At 40.2% G+C, this 25,899-nt stretch overlaps 1 protein-coding gene across 2 annotated transcripts in view; it reads left to right on the forward strand.

Moving 5' to 3' along the window:
- The first annotated feature begins 11,991 nt into the window (after window positions 1-11,991).
- The window catches only part of LDLRAD4 (low density lipoprotein receptor class A domain containing 4), a 284,547-nt gene continuing 270,639 nt past the window's right edge, over window positions 11,992-25,899 (forward strand). The window contains exon 1 of one of the 2 annotated variants that reach the window (XM_027650874.1): window positions 11,992-12,057. The gene's annotated coding sequence lies outside the window, so the exon portion shown is untranslated. The remainder of the gene's footprint in view (window positions 12,058-25,899) is intronic. The other variant, XM_027650870.1, reaches the window with a different exon arrangement.

Raw genomic sequence — 25,899 nt, forward strand, 5'->3', positions numbered from 1 at the left:
TGTTTTAGAAACAACTGAAGTACTCATGTTGATTCAAGAAAGAATGGTAAGTTCCTGAAACTATCTACTTACTGGGGTGCATCTGAAGGAAAGGATTTTTCTTTCATACAGCTATTGTATCTGATCATCTCTCATTCACTCTCTCTCTTCGTTTAGAACTCTGGAAGGAAGAACAACTTCAAAGAAAGTTACTAGCTTAAAAACTGTATTGAATGGTATTATCTATTACAACAGAGATTTATTTATTGTATGACCACAATGTTTTCTTCTAAAAAAACTCAGTCCTAAACTATAATAATACCATTTCTTTCTGAAATTGTCCTTGCTGTAATTTACAAATCTAAACATTTTTTAGTCAAAAACCTGCAGTTGAACAAAAAGCTACATAAAGAATGTCTGTGTGGAACTTACAAGATGACTGTGCAGCAGAAAATATCAACACCAACCATTAAAGTAAATGGGTGTTCCTGAAGGTGCAACGGAATGTTCCTGACTAAAAGATATCTTTAATCCCTTTCTGAGATGGAATTTTCAATGCAGCTGAGGCCCAACTGATTGTAAAAGGCTTATTATGAGGCTGAGACATTGTTGGGTCTGGATACTCTTTGAATGGCATCTCGATGTCAGCCTAGCCTCGTGCTGATTTTGCTTTCTTTCTCATTCTTAGGGAATAGCTAAGTGACACACATTCTTCTTCCTGTTGGTGAGGTAAATTGTAAGCATCCCTCCAAATTTTCGGATTCACCTGCTAGAGTGATCTGTCCCAGCTGTGGCAATGCAAAGTTTCTTTCATGCAATTAATGGGACAATTATATTAGAATGATGAGATCATGCCTTTTGCTGAAAAGAATAGAGATCTTTCATGAACAAAGAGAGCTTTATTTACATCTTTACAAATAAAGCACCATTTTATTCAGTGAAAGTGGGTGACTGCTACTATTTGGGTAGGCACAGCATGGCATGAAGGTGAACTCGCTCTGTAGAGTGGTAGGTAGAACTTTGGGGTGGCTGTCTTGGAAAAAAATTAAAAATGTTTTGGGCTTTTTTCCCTGCTTGCACTGACTAGTAGACTAGTGTGCAGGCACTTCTGGTATTGTCTAAGAAAACTGAAGACTGTTGAAAGTAATTTTGTTTGTTTGCTAAATAAATGTAGAAAACCTATCTTGGTCTTTTCCAGTGTATCAAGACTTTTCATGTAGGTAGATAGCATGCATGTAAATCAAAGTGTAGTGGTGAACAGTTCTGTACTCTGGGGGAACTACTGAGACTTAGTCTGATAAGTTATGAGCCATATCTAAACAGAAACAAGTATTTTCATTCTTGATTCTTCAGGCTTATCTGTTTGTACCAGAGAAACCTCAATGACATTGCTGAGAAAAATACACAAGTCTGAGATATTTTTACAATTCTTTCTTTAAGCTGCAAAGCATATTTTTTCTTTCAAAAAGTCATTCGGTGAATACTAATTTTAGTCTGACTTTTGACACTGTTCTAAATGACATCGGGATTTCATATAAAATCATATGTCTAGTACAAAGCTGAGACTGCCCAGTGACAAATAAATTCCTATGCTCATGTAATTCTCTTTTAAGAACAGACAAATCACAGCTATACTGACTCAAAAGTGGGTTTGGTTTTATTTCTGGTAGCAGATGTGATTCTGAGGCTTCTTTAAATGATCTTAGCATCTAGCCCGTGCCTGGATCATTGCAGTTAACTACCAAGTAGAGCCTATGGCGGTTCATAGGAGGACTTGTGGATGGTGAGAAGTCTCCTTGATATTGCTACAACCTTCACTGTATCAGCGAGCAGTCTGTGAAACCAGAGAGGCCCAGTAGGTGAGAGGGTCGCTTGGAGCCTCTTCCAGAAGCAGCTGGGCAGCCTCTGGCTGCATTCCCCATGCAACTGTTCAAACGGTCCAAGCGCTGACGTTCCCTGCCAAAATCTCCCTGCTGCTGTTGGGCTGCGGTGCCAGGAATGGGGTTGAACAAAACAATATCTTCTGTGCTCTGCTGCCTTGCCCCCAGCAGAAGGGCAGATTTTTGTAGGGAGAAAGGGCTTGGAGATAACACTGTGCCTGTTTCCCTGGGGGGTTCTGAGGTCTGAGGTGTGACCTTGCTGCATGGGGTGTAATTCAGGTTTTGATGTTGGTCATCTCTCATGCTTTCAGAGTAACAAATGGAGTAAGCAGAGAAATAAATAAATAGCATTGTAAAAGCAAAGATTAAAGAAAAATGAACATGAAGCAGACAGTTCTAAAAACTGAGAGCAGGAAGAAGCTTTATTGTCTTATAGCTGTCCAGTTTTGAAGTTTGGGATAGTGATGTGCTAAAAGGCTGTGAATGGTGTAGCTACAAATAAACCATAAACAGGTTTTTATTTGCCCATGTATGCACAATGGTGAAAAGTGTCAAGTTTGAAGAACAATGACATCATTTCACGCATTTTCACCTTGCCAGAAAGACAGAGCTTGAAGAAGTGGAATTTTTTGGAAAAAACGTAACTTAGATTGGCATAAGCTACAGGTGCACCTGTATTTTATCAAAATGTTGCCAGACTGTCTGACATAATTTAAGTGCATGTATGTTGAGAGTATACATACACGAATAACCTGCTCAGTCTCTGACTCCTTATTTTAAGTAAATTACTCCAAGTCAGCTGTTTTGCATTAGCTGCCTGCTTGCAAATTGTTATTGTCAGGTCAATATGAGCTAATTCCAAGCCATTTATTTTCTTGGTGAAGGACCAACTTTTGCATGCATTGCTGGGGCAGAGTATACATTTTATAGAAAATAACTGAAGATTAACTGACTTATGGTATGTTTGACATCCTTGCTTGACTTGTGACAATTTGATCATGAATTCCTACTGCTGGAGTGTGACATAGTGAATATGATACTTAACAACAGAAAGATGTTTATCTCCACAAGTGGGGCAGAGTTTCTACCAAGGGGAACTTCTTTCCATATGTATTGCTGATTGATCCTTTGAACAGCCTCCATTCTATGCAATAAAGTGAAAACTACTCTAGAAATGGTAACATGTAATAATAGGAAATAAACAAAAATAGAAGTTAATGTCGTAGTGTAAATTGACTCATATTTCTGCAAATGTTGGTATTATATCAGAAAAACTTCCAAAGTTGCATTACTCTGCAACAGGAGTTTTTCAGTGCTAGGATTGCAATCCGTCCTTTCACATAACATTTAAAAAAACTCCAAAACTTTAGTATACGGCATCACTACCTATTGTGTAAATAGTTTCCTAACCTAGGAAACCCACTTCCATTTTCACTTGTGAAAGTCTGTATAGTCTGTAGCGTTTCTAATCTGTTGCAGAAGACTGTTCTTGAATATAGTGCTTTCCTACTCCTTAGATCTGAGTGAGAAATACACAGGTGGTTTTTGTACATCTCATGTTAAACTTCTGCATCAGAGTATCATTTTTACAACATGACAGGGCACATCTCAGTACTTTAACACTCACTAGAGGGGTATGTGTATGACCTGTTAGGCTGGTACATATAAAGATAAAATCGAGCTTTGAAGTTAAAATTTTGAGATGTACAACCTTTTTTTTTCCACAAGTTTTTAAGACATTTTTCTAGTAGTGTCTTGTTTAAAGTGGTTCAGCTGACAGTGAAGAGCGCTGAAGATGCCAGCCAAAGGGGTCATCAGTGTGTTAAACGAAAAATGTAAAAATTTATAGTTTTTATGTACTTTGCACTTTTGCAACTTGTTATATGATGCTAAACTAACTGGAGAAGAGCCTTTTTAATGGCTTTTTTTTTCTATTGGCCTCTTTTCTTGGTGTTTGTATGGTATGTTAACATCTGTGGGTAGCTTGCTAATAAATGAATGGCCAAGGAAGAATCTGAGAGAAGACACAGCAAGTTATTGGAGGAATTCCTGTTCATGCAATCGTACAGATATCTGAGCATTAGAGAACAGTTTGTCTTTTTGCAAGTTGCTCATGATCTAGTGGTTGAAATTTGAATGCAGGAATGAATTCTGCCACTCAGCCTTCTCTGTAGTTGTTTTCTTGTCTATAAAATAGGAATAATGCTTGTGTATGCTTGGGTTGGTGAGATTGAACTGGTTAGTGACAACAAAATGCTTTGAGGGGCTTTAATGGAGGGCATTAAACAACTGCATGCTATGAAGATTTTCAATATTAAAAATATATTACAGGTGACATGCAAAAGTAGTGGGGAATATAAAAAAAAGTCACTGGTTTTCATTTAACAATAAAGAGCAAAGAGACAGTTCCTAAAATCCCTTTGGGGAGGAGTAAGCTAGAAGGGAATAATATAACAGTCTTAGTTGCAATATTTCTGTAAGCAATTGTAAAAGCTTTTTTTCCAGACATGAAAAAATGCATTTGCTTGGAGCAGCAGATGAAGCAAAACAGGCACATGGTCAGCAGCAGGTTCCACTTGTTCTCGTTCCGGACAATATGGATATTGGATTCAGTGGTCATTGTTAGCCTGGAGTGCCTGAAGGTGATGTAGAGTTGCTTCTTAGGCATGAAAACCACTCAGCTACTATACTGTATGACAATATATGCAATTTGAATAGTGTTATTAGTCCAACGTATTTGCTTTAATTTTGTCTTCTGTGATGGTAAAGCCTTCATGTTTTTCAATACTGCCCTAATGCAAAGGCTTTAATTTAAAACAAGTCCAAAAGCAGAGAGGGGGAACAAAACGAGAAAGAGAAAAGGAGGAGTTGTAGTAAGTGGACATTGGGAACTTCTCAGAGCTCTGCAGCTTTATCCTTGGGGAGAGTTGAAGGGCAGAACTAAAAGAAATTTATTGCAGTGTAGGGTTCTTAAAATGAAGACAGCCATATTTTAAAGTTTAAGCATTGACCAGGTGCCTCTACTGTACTAGGGAAACAACGAAGATGGTCCTTATCACAAAAAATGAGAAATTTTTTTAAGTGTTTAAATAGAAAACCAGAAATATTCTGAGAAGCCTTGAAGAAGAAGACTAGAGTGACTTTTAAACACATGTGGATGTGTCAACTTATTGGGAAAGATTTGAAAACTAGGAATATGGGCAACTGAATAGGAATTATTATATTAGTGAACATAAACCCAGAAGGTTATAGATTGCAATACTGATTTTACTATTACAGCTAAGCATAAGATGATGATGCTTTTTTTGATTATCAGTTCTACTATGCATTTTTCTCATGTGTTTTCCCTCTTTTCATGTAAGACTGTCCAAAGTTTTGGAGTTTTTGCACCATGACTTCATTTGATGTACTAGATGGGCACCACATTCTTTATTAAATACTTCTTCTATGGGTTTTCTGTGTGTGTGTACAACAAGTCTGATCATGCTTCTACTGAAGTCAGTGGGATTTCTGATGTGGACCTGCAAAGAGGATCTTGTCCAGCAATATTTGTCAATGCTTTAATTTAAAAGTGCTTTGCAAGCTAATTGCTCCCCTCAACTAACATAAACCTGTGCAGTATGACTGGTAGCTAAGAAAGTAATTCCGGATGTGTTTTTGGAGAAAAAGAGGGGTTTGGTAGTACACTAAATCAAAAATTGTAGAATAAGAAGCAGTGAATAGCTTCTTTGTGATCCAGTAGACAGAATGCTGTAAACCAGGAGAATTTGGATGAGTTCCCAATTATACCTGTTCTCATAGTACATTCTTAAGGCAAATTGGATTTCTTTTGTGACTTAGATTCTGTATCTGTATCATGCAAATACTAAGGGTTGTCCTCCAACACAAATTAGTCTTAGACTTGGGAAAACAATTGAAAATATATTTTGGAAATTGTATTATAAACAAAATCTTGTATCTTTCACATAGCGAAGACTTTTACTTATTTGTAAATTGTTTGTAAATTGATGACAACAGAGTACATCCTGTAGAACAGCCAGGTTAAAACATGAATTTGTTTTTTATCTGATGATCAGATGTTGTCTAATTGCTATATACATTATTGACTCTATATAATAAGATGTTGTCGTGGGTCATCCAGCCCCTCTTACCAGGGAGTGTAATTTCCCTCTTCATTATGGTAATGTACATGGTATTTATTATGAGATACGATCTGATTCCAGTCTATTTCGCTTGGTTCCTCACAGAGGGTTTTCACATCATAACTGTCTTGGCTGATTTATCAGAAGCTAGAGGTAGACCTGGCAAACTGATCTGTGCTGACTTATAGTGAAGGTTTTTTTTTGCTTTAGGCCTTCTTTTAGGAAAAAGTGGGGTGATGTTGCTGCCATTGTAGTTTGGAGAGTCTTGGGGGTGCTCGTTGTGTTAGCTGTGCATCAGTTACCCACTGTTTTTCACAAACTCCAAATTCACCTGTGCATTGGTGAATGAATGTCAAGAAATGTCATTGTGACTGACAGTGTGGTCTTTAAAATTTCAATGAGAGATATAAAATATGCGTCCAACTGAGATTTCTGCCGTGCCCCTTCCAAGCTCTTAGGTTACTTACTGTGTGCAGTGCAGTAAGTACTTACTATAGTTCCAGTCTGGACTTGGCTGATTGCTCTCTCTATAGTATTGTGTAACGATGTCCTTTCCAAGGCTTTTTATTGTCAAGAACAGAGAAATACATGCTCTGTGACATTACGCCGGTGTTGAAACCTGAGGATGCAATCCAGATATTCATAGCACTCTCTAAGTTTACAGACTGAGATTGACATCTGGGGACGGGGTCTGCAGGTGTGTTGGGTGGAATTGGTAGATAACAACATGTTGCAGAATGTGCGTGTGTATGTGTGTGCACCCATGAACAACAAACTAGCTGGAGTCTAATTTCAGTGAATGACTAGAACAGACAGAGAATTTTCTACAACAGCAAGATATTTTGAGTAATCTTTCTTGTGCTGCCTTCAATACACAGATACTTTTTCCTCCTGTCATTGCTTTAATATCTGCCGCCTAATTAACAAGACATATGAAGTGGACGGTGTGGTCACTGGAGTGACACAATTTCACACCACTGTGACATGTTGGAAATACAGTCTGGGTCCTGGAACCCTGTGTCTAGTCAAGAGGCCCTACAAGTAAGTCCATTTGTACACATCTGCTGGGGCACTGAGATGCACGTCAAGGCCTTGCACCTCTTTGAAGCCCAGTGCATACTGAGGCCCCCATCCCTCTACCACTGAAACATTACAATTTACATTAAGGTTTTGAAGCACTTTGGAAAATTTCAGCATCTTTTCCTAAAATACTTGGCAGACCTTTTTCCTTCAAAATGGCCAAAAATGTAATGGCAAGCTTGTGGAATGTTTCTTGTGTGTTACTGATTTTTAAAATTTTGAGGAGATTTGATTGCTTGCCATTATTTCCATAAATTGCTTAATACAGAGATTTTCTTCCCTGGTGTACTCTAGTTAGTCTAATCAGGAAGGAGAGTGGAAGCCCTTGAAAGGAATGACCTTCTTGGGAATCATCCAAGAGAAAGAATGTAACTTCCTGGCTTCAGGAAGAGAGAATTGTCGTATTTTTCTCTGTTGTCACTAGACTCTGCTGTGATAAAAAACCAACAATAACAAAAATGCACTAAACCACCAAAGCCGAGGCCCCCCCACCCTGGGACTTGATTGAGTAGGGTCTTTTGGAAGATGGCATATTGAAGATGTTTCTATCCCTGTGTACTGCAGGGTGCCAGCAAGGTTGCAGTCTTTTTTTTTTGCGAAACAGCACCAAGTTAGAATTATGAGCAGTGCTTATCTGCTCATGGTGGACAACTGTGAGATGAATCTGGATGACCTGTTGGGTAAAAAACCCTACTGAATACTCTTCTGACTAGTTTTAGGTGCTTTATTTGTAGCATGCTTTTATGTGTAGTTTAGCAAGACTGGTTTATTACATGTGCCCATATGTTATTTGTCTATGTTCTTACTGCGGTTTGAGTGTTTTTAATTTCTTCCTCCTTGTTCTCTCAGTGTAACAGATAATAGGAATCAGTAATACTTGAAATACACTGATCTGTGGCTTCCTGGTGGGAAACAAGATGAGTCACCAGTAACTAAAACCAACAGCCATTATGTCCCTGGATTCAAATTTGTTCCTCTCAGTCTAATTGTTCAAATACTTGCTTTTCCCACTGACTTCCTCCCTAGCAGTGCAGCATGTCTTGCAGACTGCCAGACTGGGAAGGAAGAAGGGACAGCAGTTACAGCATATGTAACAAGCCCAGACAAGGGGCTCACAAGGGATGGGTATGGACACTCAGACTAAGTGCTTCACTAGGCTGCGTATCTCCTACCAGATCTAATAGCATGATTGGGCCAAGTATTTATTATAGTCAGCAGAGAACCTGTCTGCCAGGTTGCTTTGGTTCTTGTATTGGGGTTCTGGACATGGCAGGGCTAAGTGGTGCTCCTGTTTTTAAGCTCCACCCTTAGGAACACAGCACCTTGGTGTCCACCAGTAACATTGAAGTAACTTTTACTGTCAGATGAATGATAAAGTAGTAAACAAAACAACAATCCCCCCCCCCGCAACTGTTCAAATATTAACTATATCATTGCTGTGTTTAGAGAGGAAGATGAAGATAAGAATTTAAATCATACACAGATCTGCCTACACCTTAAATCAGCTGTAAGAACTTGTTTATCCAGGAAATGAACTGTCAGGATGCCTGTGCAACCTCGTGGATACTGTCAGTATGGCTTTCACTGAAGGGATGTTTTTGTGGGGTTTTTTGTTTGTTTGTTTTGTTTTAAGGTAAGTTTCTTCATATAACCAAACTCTCCTGGGATTCTTTTTAGAGTGAAACCTCTACACAACTCCAAGATCTCCTATGAGATCTCTAAGATCTCAGGGAAAAAATGTTAACGCTCTTCTTTAACTATCTCTCTATACTTCAAAAATACTGACATTCTTCAGACACTTTTAAGCAGAGCAAGACAGGGAACAGAACTTCTAGTGGTAATTTTGGTGATCAAAAGGTAAGGGAATTTGTATATCTGAGGAATTGTTGCCCACTGGCAACAGTATATTAGGTTGCAGATTGTCTCTTCCAGAGATACCTTGGGTAGGAACAAGAGTACCAGCAGTATAGTGTTCTTGGCATTTCCTTTTCCAGACGTGGATTCAAACATGGTGCTTTCTGAGCATGTGCATTAGTCTATGCATTTTCTCTCATTTTTGCTGTCCTCCTCCTACGTGCCCAAAATATCCCAAATTGCTGCCAGGCAATTTTTTTTTCATTCAAGAGGTATTGTATAGAAATAATTTGTTACTTAGTAGGTGATTTTGTTATGCTTTACAAAGTTTTCCATGGGTTAGGATACTCCTCTGCACACGACAAGACTCTTGGCAGAAGTGAATGAATTCTGGTCTTCCTTGAGAAGTCATTGAAGGGAACACAGCTGAAGCATGTCAGACCCATTTGTTGTGAAGCATATACAGATTACCAGGGCACTCTTGGAAACAGAGCACTTGACTTTTGATGGGTTACTACAGAGCAAATTTGAAATCAAGGTTCTCCCAATTTGCTAGACTATAAATAAATGTTATAAATACCAAGTTATGTATTAACCCCGTGATCTTTTGATGATTTTTGTAACCTTCAGGACAAATAGCTCCAGTATATTAACCATATTACTGGAAGCTCCTCTTTTCTATAGCGTTTGATGTTCCTTTGGCTCCTTGTGTCTTAATCCAAAATACATTTGCTAAATTTGTCTTTCACTGCTGATCTGACTGTTTCTCTGTTTTGGAACTACTCTGGTAGTTCCCCATTTCCAGTCACATATGGTGACTCGTAGCATGAACCACAGGCCATCACCTCCATGATCTTCATAGCTTGGTGCTCTGAATTCTGGGTTGGCAGATTCCTGGCTCCTTCAAGCAGACTTACATCTTCCCTCCAACTTGCAACTAGGGCGAGGTGAGGCAAGCAGGGAAACAAGCACATTTGAGTCAAACATGCACATGCTTAAAGTTAGCAACCTTTATAGTTCTCCATGTTAGCTTGTCCCTGCTATTTCTCCTCTTCATTCTTAGGGTTACAGGTATAACTGGGAAGGGAAAAGTCTTCAGAGTGCATCATGGATGGGAATGGGGCTGATGGTCTAAATCAACAGAAATCACAGAATGTGTCAGGCTGGGACTACAGTGGGTCATCCCGCCCAACCTCCCTGCTCAAGCAGGGTCATCCCAGAGCACATTGCAGAGGATTGTGTCCAGACGGTTCTTGAGCATCTCCAGTTAGGGAGACTCCACAACCTCTCTAGGCAATCTGTTAATCTGTTCCAGTGCTCCCAGAAATAGGGATTTTTTTTTTCCTGTGAGAATTCTGTGTGTAAATATTCCTGCATGTAATCACAACTTTGGTTGTTACACTTGTTCCCAAGTGGCTTGACATAGCTGAGATTAAGGTGGCCTTTTTACTGAATGAACCATACCACAGCTCTGCATCCCAAAGGATATTACAGGAAGAGGGGGAGGTCAAGGGCTACGGAATGCTTGATGGCTCTATGCAGGGCTGCATTACAGAGTCTGAGATGGACAGGACCTGCAAGTGAACACAGGCAGGGCAGAAGCTGCCTTGGGTTCGTGCCTGCTGGGCTGTGACATGAACTGGGTTTTCCTGTCTTGCAACATTTTTTGAAATGTCAAAAAATTTCTTGTTCTGCACAGGACAAAGTGTACTTTTTTTGCTCCCCCCTCCCCGCACTAGTCCTGACCTTTACAGAGGTGCGGAGGCAGGGACTGCCTTGTGGGCTGATGGGTGGGTGGGTGGTGGGGCTGCCTCGTGGGGACTGGGTGGGCTGGCGGCTGCCCCCTTGCCAGGAGTTCCCCATGGCCTGTGCCCTCTCTGCGTGCCCAGTGCCTGGCTGGGAGCCAGTGTGGCAGGAGCGGCGCTGTTCCCGAAGCAATTCCAGCAGCGCATAGAATCAGATTCACAGAATCGTTATGGTTGAAAGGGATCTCTTGAGATCATCTGGTCCAACCCCCCTGACAAGGCAAGGTCCCCTAGGGCAGGGGACACAAAATTGCCTCCAGGTAGGTTTTCAGTGACTCCAGAGAGGGAGATTCCATGATCTCCCTGGGCAGCCTGTTCCAGTGCTCAGCCACCTTCAATGTAAAGAAATTCTTTGAGGTGGAACTATTTCTGTTTTGGTTTATGGCCATTGTTTGTCATCCTGTCACTGGGCACGACCAAAAAGAGTCTGGCACCATCCTCTTGGCACCTGCCTTTGAGGTATTTTTATATTTATATATATAATGAGATCCTCTCTCAGTCTTTTCTTCTCTGGACTAAACAGGCCCAGCTCTCTCAGTCTCTCCTCATCAGAGAGATGCTCCAGACCCCTCATCATCTTTGTGGCCCTCTGCTGGACCCTCTCCAGTAGCTCCTTGTCTTTCTTGCCCAGAACTGGACACAGTACTCCAGATGTGGCCTCACTAGAGCCGAGTAGAGGGGGAGGATCATCCCCCTTGCCCTGCTGACCACGCTATTCCCAAAGCACCCCAGGACACCATTGGCCCTCCTCCCCACAAAGGAACACCGTCGGCTCAGGGTCAACTTGTCATCCACTAACACTCCCAGATCCTTCTCTGCAGAGCTGCTCTCTAGGAGGTCAGCCCCCAACCCGTACTGGTACTTGGGGTTATTCCTCCCCCGATTCAGTACCCTGCGCTTGTCCTTGTTGAACCTCGCTCGATTTCTCTCCTCGAAGGAGAGTCCCCGCCGGAATTTCGTGCGCGCCCCCGTCGCCGTCGGGGGCCGGTGCCGGAGCCGAAGCACATCCGCCCGGCAGGTGTCAGTGTGGGCTGCGGGGCCGGGCGGCAGCGCCGCCTCCCCTCCCCCCCTGCCTCCCGCCCCCCCGCCGGCGGCCCCCGCGCCGCCCGCCCGCCGGAGCCAGACTCGCTGCAGACAGGCGGCAGCCAGCGGGGCGGGCAGGGCGGGGGGAGGAGGAGGAGAGGCTGGGGATGAGTTGGAGGCAGGCACAGCCTCAGCGCAGGGAGAGAGGCTGCCGGAGACAGGCAGGGGGAGGCGGCGAGGCGCTCCGGAGGAGGCCAGCGCGTCGCGGGGGCGAGCGGCGGGGGCCGGCGGGAGGTGAGTGCCGCCCGCCGCGGCGGGGACGGGGGCGGGCGGGGGGGGGGGCGCCGCGGCGGAAAGTGCCGGAGAAAGTGCGGGGAGGCCCGAGTTGGAGGTCTGTGAGCGGGCGAGGGACGAGGCGGCGGCTGCCGGGGGGCTCCGGCGGCGCTCGGCCACCCTCCGTGCCGCGGCGGGGGCAGCCCCGGCCCCCCCCGAGCCGCTGCCGGGGCCGGGCTGAGCGCGTCCCCCGCGGCAGCGGAGGGGCAGGTGGGGGCGCCGGCCGGGGCGAGGGGCAGCGCTGACAGGTACCCCCGGAGCGGGGGGGGGGGCGGCCGGGGAGCCCCGCTGCCGCCGTCCTGCTCCGCCTGGCCCGGGGAGCAGCCGGAGCGGCCGCCGGGAGGGGAGACCTCCGGCGCTCCGCAGGAGAGGCGGAGACGAGCGGGGCTGCGGAGCCGCGGCGGCGGGCAGGGCGCTGGGGAACAGCGGCACGTCCTCTCCGGCTGCTCCGAAGTGGATACTGGAGCTCCGTCTGGCCGCTCGGCTCGGCTCGCCGCAGGGTTGGTGTCGCAGCTCGGGAACAGCCCGGGAACGGGGGTCCTGCCCGGCTCCGGAGGGGACCCTGGCGGGGATGCCCGGCCGCGGTGCGCGCCCGGCGCCGGGCGGGCAACTTTCACGGGAAGGCAGAGCAGCAGTGCGGCTGCCGGGCTCACGCACCAGTGACCTATATTTAATGAAGTGCCTTTTTTTCCCTAAAAAAAGAAAGTTTATAAGCAGAAGTCTAGCTTTGCCTGCCTGTATCAGACTCCTGCCTGCATTGCTTGCATTGAAGATGTGCATCCCAAATTTCTGAATGGTGTGCCACGTTTACTGTCATGTAGGTGGGTAGGTAGTTATGCGTAGGCTACGGTTTGATGCTTGCTGAAGAGGCAAACGCACCGTTTTGTCTAGCTTTAAGTTCACTAAAGAACAAATAGGAAACGGGCAAAATACAAAAGTAACTTCTGTTTTCTTAGGAGATCTTAACACCTAGAATGATACAGGTTTTGGTGGGATTCAGAACCTTTTTGGAATAGCAAATGGTGGTTGTGCAAGAGAGCAGAAGTCTGGTGAATAATTTCATATGGTGTTAGAAATAGCGTTTGGTGTTATAAAAGCTTGCTGATATAAAACATGGGCATCTTCTCGTCAGGATGAAAAGTTCCTTTAAGAGGTTTGTCTGTGCTTCCAAACAAAAAAATTACTGCATTAAAATGTTTGTGAACTGGAAAGGTGCATCATGTAGTCCATGGAGTGAAATGACTACAGCATTGTACATCTGAGACTAGCCAAAAAGGAAGAGAGTTTTTGCCAGTAAGAAAGCCTGAGGGGCTATTACTGGTAGTCATAGGTGAGGTAAGAACATAGATGCTGCGTAAGTATGAGCAATGTTCCTTGCTGGTCCTTCAACCCCTGGGTATATTGGTTAGACAAAACTTCTATTCTACCTTCCAATTTCATTTCTGAGATAATGTTTTGGGAAATCTATTCTTTTTTCTGCAGTGATCCAGAGTTGCTGGAATAACATATGATGCACTGTTGAGTAGAATTAAATTACTGTGTGTGGTGCTCACGTGTTTGGTTCCACTAATGAGAATATAAATATTATGGCTTTGTGACTGTAAGGGGAAGTTTTGCTGGAAAACCAGTGCACTAATGGGAAGAGCCTAATCAGCCTCCCCTCATCCACATTAGCTGAGATAGTGATGATACATCTATATCTGTACTGGTGTTTTAGCACCATGTATTAAGTTACTGTGATACATAAAGTGACCAGCATGAGGAGAAATCAAATTGGAATGTGTCAACTATATGGAGTTATGTATGGAAGTAGAAATGTATGTTTTTATGTAATCTGTGTTTATATCAGCATATTTAGTTCCCATTCGAGTATGTGAAGATCATAGTTGCATACACATAAGGCATGTCAATATTATCCAGTAAATTCAGGTTCCAGTTAGGGCCTAAATGGTGATTAGTGTGTAACGCAGAATGAGTGAACAATGTGAGACAGTATATCTCAGACCCTTGTTTTTTAACTGAAACATTGCAGGCACTAGGCAGCATTTGACTGATGGAAGTTTGAATTCAGTCCTCATCATCTTAGACTTGTTACAAGAAAACTTGTGGAAGTAGAAGGAAATCGAGATTCAAGATTGAGGCACAGTTGCATTAACTTTGATAAGACTAAAACTATTAAGGAGTAGCTTAACCTAAGAATTTAGAACTAACCTGTCCCTTTGTTATTTTTAAGTAGGTAAAATGGTATTTGCATAGGACATTAAGGTGAGACTTGAAAAGATGAGTTGTTAGTTTTTTCTGCATTGAAGGTGCACTTTTGGGGGGGGGGGAGGAGGGGAAGAGAAGTTTTCTGATTTTCTTGACCAAAATTTACTTCTCTTTTTCACATCCGCCCTGCAATACTCTGTCTAGTGGCTACTGCCCTTCTGACAAGAAATAATTACATGTCAAGTGACACCATCTGAAATAATTTGGAATACTTTCAGGATATGATGTGCCAGAGAGAAGTAAATGATTATTGAAATAATAGAGAAGTACCTTAGAAGTAATTTAATGTAATCTCTGAGAAAAATGAAGTGTTAAAAAGTGGATGTCTGTCCAACAGCTCTTGCATCAGGAGTCATGGTTGTTGCATTCAACTTGTGAGTGGTCTTGGAAAAGTTTTTTTTCTGTCTAGTTTCTAATGGTTCAAAACAGCTCCCTGCAAGTGAATTACCAGTTACGGAATGCAGATACTTCTAGGAGTTTAGAGATGAATTTTTCTGCAGATTGGTTCTGTGGTAACCGTGAAATTCTTCAATGGCACCAAGCTAGTATCAGCTGCTCGTTAAAGGCACTGATGCCAGAACAGTGGTGCATCAGTTGCTGGGAACCCAACCCTGTAGTGAAATGATTCATACATATACATTTTCTTTTCTCAGTTGACAGCTAAGTTTAAGAATAGCCGTCTTGCCCAGAAGGTTGATATCTAAGCAAAGGCAGCCTAGATAGCTAAAAATTTCTTTCACACCAAACATAATCTTAGTACACTAAAACATTTAAATGGGATTGATTTTAATTGATTCTTGCTGAATCTCTGATGCTAACTGGTCATTATAAAAGGATCATGGTGTTTTGGAGCTGGTATCAGGAAGTCAGCAATTTTTTGCACAAAGATGATGAGTTTGAAGTAAAGATTTGAAGCAATTTATAGTAACAATGGGTAGTGATATCTATATGATAGCAGATTACCTGAATAAGTTCTTGAAGAGGATTGGATTTTCTGGATGTGGAAGCCTGCAGAAACAGCCTCGAAATGACACATTTGTCCAGTGTACTTTAAATTTCTCTATGTGCTGCATGAGCAGAATATTCCAGTGAAGGAAAGCTATGGACCTTTATTTTTTTCCATTGTCTCCTTCTGAACCTCATATTTGAAAAATAAACTTGATTTCTTTCTTTTACAGAGGAGTTTTAGTTGCTGATTTCTGAGACAGTCAGTTGAATAATAGTTACTGTAAGGGGAGAGCAGTAGAAAGAATGCTTGCAGGTGAATGAGAGTGAGCAAACATTACAGTGTGTTCTGTATTTCATGCTGGCAAAATGTCTCCATATTCGTCATCTGTATTTATTTAATATATGCGTTTCAGTAGCGTATGCCTTGATTTAGCATATTTGGAATATGCTGAATGTAGATGCATTTTACTAAATGCTTTTTCTCATTGTTTAGTTAAGCAGTGGAAATTTTCAAGCACCCATACCATCATTCATTATCACTCAGCATAATAATGGGTAAATTTAATCTTTCTTATTAAGATTATTTTGGTCACAAGAGACAAGGGACTGAAAATGAATAATTTTCTTGATGTTGTACTGTGTCTGTGTTTTTCATACCTGCTGTTCTTTTCTCTAAAATCCTGCTACAGACAACACTCTGACCTTTTAAACTGTGTTTGAATGATCTTGCTCTACATCAAACTTTTCTTTCAGGTAGGAGACAGAAATTAAGAACAATCGAAATGCATTTTTTCTTCTTACTGCCAATGGAGAGCTTTTCTAGATTTGAAGTAAGTTTTCTTTGTGCCAAATGGTTGACTTTTCTAGAATAAAATCTCTCTAGGGTATGCAAAAAGTCCTCTGGTTAATATATTGGCATTCCCAGAACCCACTAAAACTTAGGCAGGTTGCCAAACACCACTTAATGAGGATGCCGAATGTCTGGCACAAATCTGCATGAAAACTAGCGAAGAAGCTGGGGGTGGAAGTGCATGCGGTGGGGAGAGGGCTGGGAAGGCGGCACATCCACACCCGTAATTTATTTTTAATGTCTGCATTTTGCAGAGAAACTAGTCAGAAATCCTTACCCCACAGGATTTTGAAAACTCCCTGGGGGCAGGAGTCTGGGTCCTTCAAATTGAGGGAGCTGCGTTCTCATACAGTTTTATTAGGAAAGCAGTTTATGAGTTTGGGGGGTTAGTTTTTGAGGAGAGCATCAAAGAGGACGGGCAATGATAGTGGTCTTATGCTTTATTATCTGTTAAAACTGAAAAGCATTTGAAAATGTTGTTAGACAATTTGGGGAACAATGGAAGTCACTGGTTGCCAGAATCCACACAGAAAGGCTGTTAAAGTTACATGGCAGGGATAAATAAACCACTGCTGCTACAACACTTTTGCTCAGTATAAACCTGTAGTGTGGGCTCTGCCTGATGACCTTGTGCTTATGTTTTAGTACATGTTAAGTAGAATTGCAGGTGTAATAGATTCTCTGATGGCTAGATAACTGTTACAAGAATCAGTCACACACCAAGATGGGGCCACTAAACCCAGAATATATTGGTTTGTGTTGAATCAGATGTTTAGTCTTAGAGGTAGAATCTGACTGAGCAAACTTAGTTGTATTCTGATCTGAACATTATTTGAGACTTTAAAGGGACAAACATTTTCAGCATTTTTCCCAGGCTTTAGTCTCTCTGAGCCAAAAAAACATGGGTCCTCTGTAGACAAATTTATAAATAGACATTTGGTTGGTAGGCATGCCTGAAAATATTTTTTAAATCCAAAATAATTCTAATAGTTTTTTTGCACATGACTGAATTTGGAAACGTGTGTGCTTAGTACTTGCTTTTCAGTACAGGTTTCATTTGTGTGTTTTAGCATTTTGGAAAACTCTTCCTCTCTAGAGAAATTTTATTCACTAGAATAGTGGTGAGTACTTGATGAATACTGTTGGGTAGTACTAAACTGAAACCCAGACGCTCCTATTTGATTTTGTTTGGTTTCACTAAGGTGAGTTGAAAAATGAAAATATTAAAGTCATTGGACTTCAGTGCTGGTTGCAGTGGATAAAAGGACAAGTGTATTTTGCCAGTTGCATGGGGATCTTTGCAAAGTTTTACCTGTGTAGACGCTGACTCCTGACTGTCTATAGGATAGGGAAAACAAATGATGAGAGTGGTAGACTCTGTACCCACTTTTCTAAATTAGCATGTGTTTAGGATTAGTTCTGAAAGGTGGGGCAGTATTGTGTAGAAAAGATGCACTACTCAAATGCTGCACATGAGAATGGAGTGAGTTGATGAAGTGTCTGTAGGAATGTGATTGTGTTTCCATCTCCTAGTGTTCTTGATTTCTTCCATGCTAAACACCTTTTTTGTTGAAAACTGATAATAAATCTGCTTCTGAAAAAAGGTAGTCATGATAGTGAACGTGTATTGCCTGTAAGAGATGAGTTTGGAGATTTCAATTCTTTTCGAATTCAGTGTTTCATTTAGTTCCTATGTTCTTAAATTGTAAAAGATGCACTGACCTTCGGGGAAGATGTGCTTTTTTGCATGTTTATATGATAAATGTCTTGAAGTTTGTATGATTCTGTCATAACCTTTGATCACTGAGTGTATTTAAGTCATGATTTTAGAGGACGATACAAAGTTCTTTTAGTTTCTGTTAGGAACAAATGTTAATGCGTAATAAAATAAGTTCTAGAATCTCTCCCACATCGATAAGAGACTGGAAAACAGTGTTTTCTTCTGGATAAACCCTGAAATTTACTCAGAATTCTAAAATAAGTGTTGACTCATATGCCTAGTATTATCTAGCATATGCCAGTATAAGGCTACTGTGTTTTGTCTTTAATTTTCAGCACCAGTACTTGCAAGCATCTTCAAACAGTACTCTGATTTTAAACACAAGTTGCACTCTTCTTGATTTCAAAGATTATTGGAAGGAAAATGTGTGATTCTTTTTTAATTACCTCTTTATGTTGTGTGGCTGAGCCTATTATTTTGGTTTCTCACACCTGTAACCTACTTGTTCTTCGTTTCATAGAGGGAAAGGAGGGGGCAGTCTGTGACTGAGATATGAAGCAATCTCTAACAGCCGCCTTCTTCCACTGAGACTTTCATGAAATTTTTACTGTGCATTAATTAAGAGTGATCCATTATTACTTTGGACTTGTAAACACCTTTAAACATTCCATTAGGTGTTAATGACACATGAGGAAAGAATTAATATGGATTTGTTAGTCCTGTATCTAGTAGGGATGTACTTAGTATATGTAATTGCCTAAATGTAACAGTGTTTCTTAAACTGTTGGGTGTAAATAGTATTGCTTCATTTTCTGCTTTTGCTTAACATTAGTCATTGAGTCAAGTCAGGCTAAATTGTGGAACGTATTTTGGACTGTATTATATAGAATGTCAACTGCATGTTTGCCATGGTTTGCTTGGGATTTTTGTAAGACAAAAGTGAGTTGCCTGACTTCTGCCCTATGGGTCAGAGTTAAGGAGCGCAGCAGAAGGTGTGGGAGAGAAAACGTGAGGAACGCTTATAAGTAACCTAACTTAATCTCCATAGCTGTTGCAACGGCGTCTTCTGTGAAATACCCAGTTGGTGTGTGTTCTTCCCTTACAATTTCACCTCGAGGGTTGACTGGTTTTGTAGGTTTTGCCTAACTAGTGCTAAGCAAAATTAAATGGAACGTCTGTAAAAATGCATGCAGATAAGATTCAGTACTCCTAAATTAAAGATTGCACCTGGTCATATAAAGCTAGACTTGGGCTAACTGATAGCCTCTGTTGACCAGTGCCGCTGTGTAGTTGTTTTGTTTTACAAAAGGTTTGCATTGACTATAATTCCTCACCAAACTTACATGGGTACTGGAAGTGAAGAGGAAGGGGGTTCTATGAATATTTCCAACATGGGTGTTTTCTGGTTTTTTTTGACCCTCTCACATTCCTCTTACTGTTTTAATAACCTTCCTAGCACATTTCTAGAAACAGGTCATTTGAGATAAACTTCCTGCAAGTACCCCATTTTCACTTAAAATATCTTAAAGTATGAGTTATCCTCATTTAATTGAGAAGCCTCTAACATGTGATCTATCTATCCAATTAAATCAACTTGTATAATGTTGATTACAGGTACTATTTGGTGTCTGCTTTTACACAGTTTATAATAATAATTTTTGTAAAAAAAAGCTGCCATCTGTTGAACAAAAATACTGCCAGTGTTTGTCAAATGTGTGCTTTATCTGACCTGTTCTACTTAGCACCTTATGGCAAAGCTTTATCATAAAAGCATTCTACAAATATTTTTATTCTTGCCTTATTAGATTGATAACAACAGTGGTATAACTTTTTAGTGTAGGGATTAATGTACCAAGGATTAGGGAGATAAACCTCTCTTTAGTTGCAAGAGGAAGTCACCTGCAGTTACTACAGAGATGAGGATAACTTGCAGCTGTAGGTGAAATCACTGTTCTGTTCTAATGATCTTTGCAGCCTTTTGATGAAAACAGCTGGAATAATGTAAATTTTCTACAACAAAAGGTACCAATAATCTATGTAGACTGTTCTCCTTTTTCTCATGGATGGTGGCTGGGCAAGTAGGTAAATTTCAAGACAGAAATATCACAGTGCTGATGTGATATTGCTGATAATGCATAGTAATGAGTTCTAAAGTGTTTGGTTAATGATTCTTAATTTTGTTTGAAATTGCCTAAAAGCATGGCAGACCAAAAGGAATTAAAAGAAGTACAGAGAGGAATAAGAAGGCCTCTATAGTTTGTAGAGTGGGAGTTAGGTGTGTTAGGTATTCTGAAAGTGTCTTTTGAAATGTTGAGTTCTCTCTTTAGTTGAATATGCACCAACAACAGATTCTGCCTTTTCCCATTCCCTGTTTTCCCCTGGGTATTATTAGGGCTTGGAGATAAAAGCCTTTAATCATGTCTGCATGGAGACACCAGAGCAAATCACTTGAAGTGTTGATTCAGGACGTATATGTTAAAGTATGTTAAACTTGTGTGTGAATGCTCTGTTGAATATAGAACAACCTTATATATTTAGCTTGAATCAATCAAAGGTCATTTTACATCTGATGGAGAACATAATTTAGAACATAAGTTAAATTACAGTGATCTAAACCCATCTGTGAATGAATGAGAAGCTTTTTACAGAGATGTTTATCATGCTGTAACTTCAGGGTTTTATACTGTACTTGATTTATCACAAGTTTCCTCCACGTCACTTGTTATTGATCAGTTTTCATGATGCTACCATTAAGAGGCATTTTGGATGGAGCTAATTGCAAACTTTCAAGTGAACGCAATTTATTCAGAAAATGGCAGTTCATTGAAATTGGGATGTTTCTTTGCAAATATTTTAGATCTGGCAAGCTTTGAAATCAAAATAAGACATAACCTCTCTTTGATTCCTGGTAAAGTTTCTTTGATCAGAGGCCTGGTGTTTTCAGGGTTCCTGTCATAGAGCTAAACTGCCAAGGATCTCACTTTGTGACCAGGGATGCTATGATTCTTGGAACATGTGGTTTCATTGGATAGCCTGCAAGAGAAGTCTGCTGCAAAGTCAAGTGCTGAAGAAAGCCATGTGGGCTCACCTCATATTTGGGGACCTGAAGTGATCCTTTATATCTACCATTTGAAACTGTTGGTCTTTTAAAGATTAAAACTAAGAAAAAAATACATTCTATTTGACAGTTGTAAAATTGAAGCCTTCAGTTGCTCGGAAATTACAAGTTCTGTGGGGTTTGTCTGTTTTGAGACAGATTAATAATATTGGAGAATATCTTGCAACCCAGAAACTTCTGGTTCTAGTCACAGCTTTGTTTTATTATGCTTTTGTGGATGCCAATTAATATCTCCCCCCCTTTTTTTTTTTTCAATCTGAAGTTTATCTGATGGAATATCTCAGGGGAAACCAAACCTCTGTTGCCTGAAGTCTTTGATTTACCCTTTGTCATGTCAACCCTGACCACAGAGGTTTGCAAGTTGCAGTTCCCTGTGTCTTGCATAGGAAGACTTACATAAAGGAAAGAATATCCTGAAACTTTTATGTGCCAACACAAATAAATGGACAATGAAGCATATATTCTTCAGGGTTCTGAGAAAAAGGGGAGATAGATGTTATCTGTTTTTCTGTTTTGTCCAGCTGAACTTGCCTCCCAGAGGGAGTTTTTTTGCAGAGAAGAGGAACTGTCCAGTTGAAGTAGTTGAAGATGCAGTGTACATAGGGGGAAATTCTGTTCTACCTACACCCTTTTGTAAGTGACCCTTACAAAATGAAGACTTTTCCTGGACATTCCTCTTGAGCTCCATGTTGTGATGGAGGTAGAGATTAGGAAAAGGCTACCTTGTCTCTTTATTTATAGATGTTCTGTTTTATAAGATGATCCAAGGATTACTGTATTCACTGTGTAACAAAAACCTCCTGAACTTTCAATTGGTCAAGAAGATAAAAACCACACTAAAAACTGTGAAGGAAAACTTGAAAATCTGATTTCAATACATTGAAATTATTTTATGTTTGAAGATACTGAAAGCACAGTTGTCCATTTAAAAAAATAGGAGATGAATTATGCTGTATTAGCTATTGTACATTTAGCTGAATCTTTCAAGATGTTTGCATGCTTGTTAAGGTTATGGCCACTGCAGTAGAGGCAGATAAATTTTAGCAGCTTAAGCATCTCCCCAGCTCATGAATGTAGAGAATTCCACTCAGTGAGTTGATTTGGTTTTGAAATTGAAAAGTTTTGCCACAGAGTTATAATAGTCTCAAAGATGTAACTTTCTGGCTTTAGATAGTATAGCAGATATTAGAGATGAGAAAATATATATCAAGTCCTCTTCCTGGCAGATTGAGTCTTACATTTGGGTGAGTTGAGGAGTAAAGTTCTTACTGGATGCTAAGGATAGTCTCTTTTCACAATGTAAAAGTGTTAAAAGAGTATTTTTTCCTGCTTCTGACTTTGATGGGTAAAATATGCCATAGTACCCTTATGTACTTGAGGTGTTCTCAGGTATCCCTGACACCAAAACAAATGATGTGTGCAACTGGTTCTGTTATCTCCCAATCTCACACATATTTCTACTAGTTTTCCTGTTGCTCCTATGGCTAGATGTCTCTCTCTCTTTTTTTTTTTTTTTAACTGTTGGGTAGTCGTTTAGGATACAAACATATCTGTAATGTCTAAATGGCTTCCTCTTCTTGCCTTTCCCCTTCCAACCCAAGCAAGAAATTCCAGATGGAAGCTCTTTGGTGTCAGTAACAGCTGTACAGCAGATAATTTTTTGCATCCTTAGAGCTGTAATATTTGTAACTCCATATATGTAGTTATGATATACATTTACATTAAGGATCTTCTGGTCTTTTAAGTTTCCTCAAGGCTCTTCTAATCATTCTTGATACAGCATTTTGCCCTATTTTCTGTTCCTGGTTAGAAATAGCTTCTTTCAACATAAAGAAGTTAAGATATTCTGTTGTAAATTTGATTTTTAGGAAGCCTGAATATTTTAGAGTCTTGTGTTGTGATTCAAAAATTGTGCTCTGTTCTTTCATCTCTAGGATTTATAATAAGGTGTCAGCAATGATCTAGTCCATCTGGGAGCTTGCATCAATGCTTGGGAGAGCCATATGTGTCTGCCTCAAACAAGGCTATAGAAAAGTGTTCCACTAGCAACCAAGATGTCATCCATCTGCTAGACAATCCTGTAGCTAGTTAGCTTAATGACGTATTTATTTGACTAGATGTTTCTGCGTAGCAGACTCCAGCTTTCCTCCCTGTCCAAATTAATACCAAAACCTCCGTACTCTGGAAAAAAAACCCCTACCCATTCTGGAGAATGTCAGGAAGTTTGTGGCTTGATGGATTTCATCTATTTATCTACCTCAGGATGTTGCACTCTCAAATTCTGAGTGAGCACATTGTTAGGAGATGGCTCCAGCCTTCCTGTGCGGGGAGCCCATGCAGTGCAGGTGTCTGGTGGCAGAGGGATCAGCAGACTAGATGCGAGGCCCGGGTGACCTTAGACGCATGTAGAAATCCAATCATGCTGCTACTACTTTAGGGTATTATTTTAGCACACGGAGCTGTGCGAGGATTTCCTCCTACAGCGGTCAGAGCTGGAATTGTCATAGTAAACATTTTGCCCAGCTACACAGAATAAACCGAGTGATTATTTCACTTGGTGACTTTAACAGAAACGTTTGTTCAAGATAAAGAGGTTTACAGTCTTCAACATATACGTTCTAGATATTTGTATTCTCGGCTGGCCCCGCAAAGTCAGAGCTCTGGGAATTGTGCTCGAAATATACTGTGGGAAGACCAGCTCTGTAAATTTCAGATACTCTGCATTCTTACTGTGGTACAACAGAGCACGTTAAAGCTGACTGTCATTGATTTCTTATTTTTCCAGACACTATCCTACTGTTTCATTTTTTTTTCTTGTAGTCCAAAGAGGCCGAGTTACTGTTGCAAATTCTAGTCTGATCCGATTTCTAATCTGTATGAGTCAGAGTTGAGTTGAGAAGGGGACAAAACAACAGGAGAAGTGCAAATTTAGATGAAAAGAATGTTTTATGTTAATAGCAATTATATTAACCTGCGTTGAGGCAATCTGGTGACTTTATTGTGGAAAAATGCATATGTTTATTCAGACCACTCTAGAATCAGATCCATCAGTAAATCTTCATCCATGTCTTGTAAGAGAGTTTGCATTCAGCTTCACATTGATTTCAGTGGGCATAGAGAGACCATCGCAGCCTTTTCTGGATACGGCTGTTTGTGTGATTGAGGCCAACATGGTGCTACCTACTGAGTTTGGTAAATTTTACCTGACAGATGTTGTTTAAAAAATAACAGGCATCGATACAAATACTTAGTGAACTTCAAGGGGAAAAAAAAGTTGATAGTCAATGCCAGTCCTAAATAAGACTGAGAAACAGATCCTAAATAAGGCATAGAAAAAAATTTGCTTTCTTGGCTGTACACTAGAGGCCTCTCTTCTTACAGGTGTAAAACTTTTTTTTTCTTTCCTTTTTTTTTTCCTGTGAGCATAATGGCAGTTCTAAACTGAAAAAGTAGGTGAAAGTAAAATCAGGACAATTCCATGGAGGAGTGTAGAGATTGAAGAGGTGAACTGTACTCACTCTTTCTTCATCTTCTAATGCTACAAAGAGAGTTGTAGAATAATTCAGGTCAGAAGAAACCTTCTGGAGTTCTTGTCCAACCTGCAGTAATAGGACTAAGACTTTTCAGAAGAAATACTTTTAAATCTAGAAATTGTTATTTAGATCTTAATATTCAAAACTTGATTTTTTTTCATATGTTTTGAATTGCTTGTATTTGGGCAGAAGTGCGGTAAAAGTCAAGTAGAAGAAATTAAAGTATGAAAAAAGAGAATCTTAATTCTAAAGATACTAAGTAAATGCCAAAAAAGAGCAAAGTTGACACAAACTCTAGTTGCAAGTGGGAGGGAGTGACCATCTCATGAGTATCTGAAAATTGTTGCATGTGTTTAAAGTAAGCAACACTTTTTATTTCCTTGAGGTGTTCTAGATATTTGGTAAAGAATGTTACTATTTACCTTTTGAGAAGGGAAAGAGATGACAATTCTTCACTGATATGAATTTATGTATATTTATTTGTATTACTTTTGTCAGAGGGCTACTTGTTAAATAAAATAAAAGCAAAGCATCTTTCCGCATCACCTTATAAAAACATAGAAGTCTTCTCAGAGGTAACTCTGATGGATCAAAATAACTTTGAGTAAGCTTTTGGAGAGAAAGGAATTTTACATCTTACTGGAAAACTTAAAGGATCAAAACTTGATTGTTTTAAAACACAATGAAAACATCATTTTTGTACTTTTCCACAAAAATTACATTTGCATTGGTCTTTAGTCTTGTATGATATTATGCAAAATAAAATTTAAAAAAATTATTGGAAGTCATACAGCTATGAAATATTGTAAAATTTCAATCTTTTCAGTTTTTATTTTATTATTGGTGTCATCAAAAGGGTAATTTGCAGCAAATATTTCTGTTTTGATGCATTGCATTTTCTGATGGAAAATGGATCCGCAGGAGTATTTCTGACAAGAACTGATAACTTCTTGTTTGGGAGATTTACTTTTTATTATTTAATTACATTTATTTGTTTTGGGTTTTTAAAAGTTCCTTTACTTTCTTTCCATTTCCATTGCAAATTTGGAACTTGATTAGGGAGATTGCAAAACCTCTGTTGTTTTGAAACTTCATTCTGTTCTCTTGCTTCATTCTCTTTGTATTTTTTTTACTATGTAAGAGAATATATTGATGTATAGAAGAAGATGGAGCATCTTCGTGGTTGATCTCAGCTGCTGGATATCTTGTGTCTGACTCTACAGCTAGTGATATTAATCTCCTTCATTTCTTACATGTACAGATACTGTGCAAGACCTTAATTATTTTTTTTTTAATCTCCTACTGCTGATTTCCCAGTCCTTTTTACCTGCTGCTAATCCTATGTAGTTTAACACTTCCTACAAAT

The sequence above is a fragment of the Corapipo altera genome, unplaced genomic scaffold, assembly GCF_003945725.1.
Source record: "Corapipo altera isolate COAL_440 unplaced genomic scaffold, ASM394572v1 24, whole genome shotgun sequence".
Taxonomy (NCBI): domain Eukaryota; kingdom Metazoa; phylum Chordata; class Aves; order Passeriformes; family Pipridae; genus Corapipo; species Corapipo altera.